Source organism: Austrofundulus limnaeus, unplaced genomic scaffold (assembly GCF_001266775.1).
Source record: "Austrofundulus limnaeus strain Quisiro unplaced genomic scaffold, Austrofundulus_limnaeus-1.0 Scaffold318, whole genome shotgun sequence".
Taxonomy (NCBI): Eukaryota; Metazoa; Chordata; class Actinopteri; order Cyprinodontiformes; family Rivulidae; genus Austrofundulus; species Austrofundulus limnaeus.
The window spans coordinates 421,066-426,103 of NW_013952720.1; the positions used below are offsets into that span (position 1 = coordinate 421,066).

General features: G+C 41.0%; 1 protein-coding gene across 1 annotated transcript in view; it reads left to right on the plus strand.

The window, feature by feature from the left end:
- Positions 1–5,038, plus strand: part of mark3a (MAP/microtubule affinity-regulating kinase 3a) — a gene marked incomplete in the record, with an annotated part of 37,135 nt that overhangs the window by 1,282 nt on the left and 30,815 nt on the right.

A 5,038-nucleotide genomic window follows, 5' to 3' on the forward strand; every position in this document is an offset into this window, starting at 1 on the left:
ATGTAAATGATTTTGTTTAAATATAAATATACCGAGATTCTGATCCTGATAAATGTTTTTATTTTTATCTGTTCATTTGTAAAAGTTTGCTTCATTTTGTAAATGTTTAAATAGGTTTTTTGAGACATTTTCCTCCAGATCACCAACTTCCCTTTTAGCAAAATTTCGTTACTTTCTCTTTTTTTTCGTAATCACTCGGTGAAGCTCATACAGTATTTATAATAAAAAAGACCAGGAAAGAAATGACCTGAGGATTGATTTCATAAAGCCTTATTCTTGTAACACAATGTGCCTGTTAGTCTTGTTTTTAAGTGAACTCACAATGTTGAACAAACACTCGTGCACTAACACACACAGCTTCACACGGCCTCAGGTGGAAAAAAGAGTTTAACTGAATTTATTGTTGTATTTGAACAAACATCTGCAGCTTCTTAACGTCGTGCACATTTGGACCGGGTTCTGTTGTTTTCTGCTCCACATTCTTCTTCTTCTTCTCTCTCGTGCCGCTGCGTGTGCATGTGACCCGATCGGACCGGTCCCATGACTCTTCAGGGCCACAGCAGAGGGTCGGCTGCAGATAACACAACCTTTTTTTTACAGCACAAACAGACGGAGCTGATAAGATGGAGAAATGTCATCGATCCTGTCAGGATCAATGGTTCTGGTTATTCTGAGCTGCTCTGCAGGAAATAAGCTGTTAATTAATATTTTATTCGTTTAATGGTGACGAGCTCGTGGTTCTGATGAGTGGCTTCATTAAGGGTCAGGACTGATCCTCAGTGGAGGCTTTTATTCTTGAAAGAAGATTGTGGGTCTGGTTTCCGGTTCGGTCGGGTCTGCCTGCAGCAGGCTTCACTGGGATCAGTGTGTGCTTGTTGGACTCGGAGTTGGGGGGTAAAGTCTGGTTTTGTGGGTCTGCGGGACTCTGCGGGACTCTGTGGGCTCCATCGGCGCATCATGACGGGCTCCCAGGCAGCCAGGAGGCACCGCAGCTTGGTGAGTAAAGCCGTCCCGTATGTTCTGGTCCTTCCTCCTTCCAGGAAGCAGAATCCAGTTTTCTGTGTTCTGCAGGATTACTGGATCTGATCCGCACCCCCGTGTCCCCCGCAGGCGTCTTCTCCTGCCTGCAGTGTTCAACAGTGACCTTCTTCCAGCTGATATTTTTATCTGAGCTGCTGTTGCTGTAAAAATACTCGTGTTGTGACTTTGTGTGTCTGAGCTGAACCTTATTGTTGCTTTAAAATCTTCTTTTGGGTCAATTTAACTTTTGCACTTTGGAGTTTCTGTCGAGTTTCTCTGGAGTTGAGCTCGAATCGTTTGCTTTATGTTGGATTTCTCTAAACAAGTTTCCTCTCTAACTTTCTGTCTGTTGGTGGGGTTTGGAACCGGGTGGGGCGGTTTCTGTCAGGTTGTGTTGCTGCTGGGACACACTAAAGCTGCTGGATAATAGAATTATTTTTATTATTGAAAACGATTTATTCCAGTTTAAAATGTTTTTTTTTGTTTAAATCTGAAATGTCTGAATATTCAGTGTTTTATAAAATAGAAAATATCAAGAATATTAAAGTTTAAGTTCAGATGAACCTCAGATCTGCCTGTAGGGTTTCAGTCTTTTATAAATCAATATAATAATTTGTGTAAAATAAAACTGTTTCATGAATCTACATTTAACTTTATTTCAGGATTTTTACAGTAAATCCAGCATAAAACTGCTGCTGCTTCTGTCTGGTTTCTCTTGTTTTGTTGACAAACATCTTATTTACCTTTTTAAAAATCCAAAACATTGGGAGGTGCTACAGCAGAGGGGCGGGGCTTTAACGAGGGGCGTGGCTGCAGCTCTTACAGGAGGCGGGGCAAGAAACGAGCACACAGACAGAGCAAAATGTGGCAAAAAAAAAGAGTTTTAAGTAATTTTCTTTCTAAGTTTCTATATTTTTCTGATGTTTGTGTTTAAATGGACTCAGACTCCACAGATAAATTAATTTCTTCATCAGATTTTACCAGGAAACACCTGATCGTGGAGCGACAGTAGCCTCAGTTACATGATGAGGATCAAACCAGGACGTGATGTTTGTGAACGTTGAACTGATGTTACAGGCAGACAGCGTTTAAACAGTTTCTACTCAGATTTATTAGTTTGGAATTAAATTTGGCTGGGAATTGTGAAAAAAGTATTTAATAAAAGTTTAGTAAAAGAGCATTTGGATGTTAAAAGTGAACAGAATCGTCACATTTTCCACTTTATTCTTACAGTGAGTTTAAAGTTTTAGTCTTTACCTGGTAAATGTTTGTGTAACTGCAGMTCAATAATTTATTTTACTCATCCAGTTTGTGAGTCTTTACACCTAAAACCTCACATCCTCTCTGCCTGTTGTTGTGGTCCAGTTTGCTGTTTTCTCTTTTAAATGCATGATAACTGGTTTTAAGAACCGATAACGATAACTTTCTCCTTCTAACGGTCAATAACTGATCATAACTGATAACACGCCAGGAGATAAGACTAGTCAAAAATGTGAAGGATCATAACATAACAAGACCAAACTAAATGACTGTAAATTATATTATTTGAAATAAACTCTTAACAAATATTTCTTTAAATTATATCAAACAAAACTATTTCTCAAATGGCCATTTTTTAAATAAGGCATGTTGATTTATATATAAAGACTTTTAACACTGAGCTCAGGTTTAAACAAGAGAGAAAAAGTCATTCCACAAGTTCAAAACAGATAATTCACTAAGACAAGTTAGATTCAAAGTACATTAGTTTTATTATTATTAATATATGATTTAAAACATTTTTCTACCTGAAACAGCTTCTGAGAGTGTGAATGCACTATGACCGCATCATACTTACAGGAAGACACAGAGAGGCTCAGCATGGTAAACCCTGGCTAACGATGATAAACCGTGGCTAACTAGTAACAGTAGTAAACCGTGGCTAATGATGGTAAACCCTGGCTAACGATGGTAAACCGTGGCTAATGGTGGTAAACCCTGGCTAACGATGGTAAACCGTGGCTAACTAGTAACAGTAGCAAACCGTGGCTAATGATGGTAAACCGTGGCTAACTAGTAACAGCAGTAAACCGTGGCTAACGGTGGTAAACCGTGGCTAACGGTGGTAAACCGTGGCTAACGGTGGTAAACCGTGGCTAACGGTGGTAAACCGTGGCTAACGGTGGTAAACTGTGGCTAACGATGGTAAACTGTGGCTAACGGTGGTGAACCCTGGCTAACGGTGGTGAACCCTGGCTAACGGTGGTGAACCCTGGCTAACGGTGGTGAACCCTGGCTAACGGTGGTAAACCCTGGCTAACGGTGGGGAACCGTGGCTAACGGTGGTGAACCGTGGCCAACAAGGAGTTAAAAGCTTCGGTCTTTAGCGAGGGTGAACGGCTGCTTGTCATAATTTCCATCGTTAAATTCTTGAGATCTGCGTCCTCTCTGGCAATTATTTTTGATTTGTCTAAAGCCTCAGCAATGATTTAAGTCCCGATGAGTTCTTGAACGCTAGCTTGTTGCTGTTARCATTTTAGCAGCACAGACTTTGTGCTGCATTCAGGAGGTAACGAACTTTACATGTTCTCAAATTGGGACTAGTTGTTCCGACCTTTTTATGTTTATAAATTATAAAGTTTGTGTGTAACATACAGGGTTAATTGGTAAAATAATATTAATAATTCTTAAAATGACTGGTTGTTTTTCAGCACAGAGTATTCTTATTATTGTTCTAGTAAGAAAGTTGTTTTTTACGAGGCCACACGAACGTTGCTCAGGTCGTACCGGACGGGAARCGGCTTGACCAAAAAGGATAAAAATAAACACATTCTCATCGCCGCGCTGACAAACATGAACATGTATTATCTGTTCTGTTTGTTATGATATCAGAACGATAATTATCGTGCACTCCTACATTTTAACATAAAAGATAACTCCGAAATGGAGAGAAAATCAGATATTTTGAGGTTAGAAAATGTGCAGAAACCTTCCTTTAATCTGTCTGACTGTATTAATAATGTTTAAAGTGTGTTTTGTGTGTTTGGAGCAGAACTGTTCTGTCGGATCAGTCTGATGGTTTCGACTGACCCGTTAGCTTCCATCCAGACCAGCTTGTTTTTCCAGGAAAGCAGCTGAGCGTGCCTCCGGTGCTTTCCGCAACGTTTTGTCACGTCGATGCAACAACAGATGAAYGTGTCACTTTTTGTTCTCTGAAAATTAAAAAAATAAAGTCAGACTCGTTTAATCAGTCTTGTGTTAATAAACTGAGCCGACATCTGCAGGCTGCAGGAACAGGTTTCATGAAGTTTGTGGTCTCAGAGCTGTAAACTGTTCTGCTCAGGTCCAGCTGGTCCAGGGTTCTGGGTTTATGCACATGGCCCGCTGCTTGTATCTGTCGTCCCGTGTCATGTCAGAGGGCCACAGTGATCTGTAGGTTTGTTGGTGTCGGTGTCTTAAAAACCACATTTTCTGCAGCATCCATGATGCTAACAGCTCTTAGGTTCATGGTCCAAGCTTCACTTCCTTATTTCACAATAATGTAACACAACTTCCTGCCAGGAGAGCTGTACGTCTGTCAGTCTGTTACCAAAGCACCCAGTTATTTAAAACTGTTCACTTGTTTTAGCCCTGACCCCTAATTTACACTGTGCTGCGCAGTTTGCCATAATTCGGTTGCACCCTAATTTATACAGCATCCTCTCCGGTCCGGTCCGCTCCGGTGCGAAGCACACAGGTGGTCCGAGAAGCGTGTGCAGGAAGGAGATCATGAGATAAATCCAATGATAGATGAGGAATTCAGAGAAAATTTATAATTCTGTGGAAGACGGACTCCAAACAGCTAAAACTGTATCGCTCTCGTCTTTGTAGCTCGACAGGTAGCTTGACTCCGGAGCAGCTCCGGCGTCCGGCAAAAATGGGATCTGTTCTAATTTTGACAGATCGCCGTCTGTGCAGAGCCAGTGTAAATGCTCTCATTGGGCCTCATGCAAGAACCGTTGGTACACAGATTTGTTCTTAAGTTGTGCGTACGAGTGAT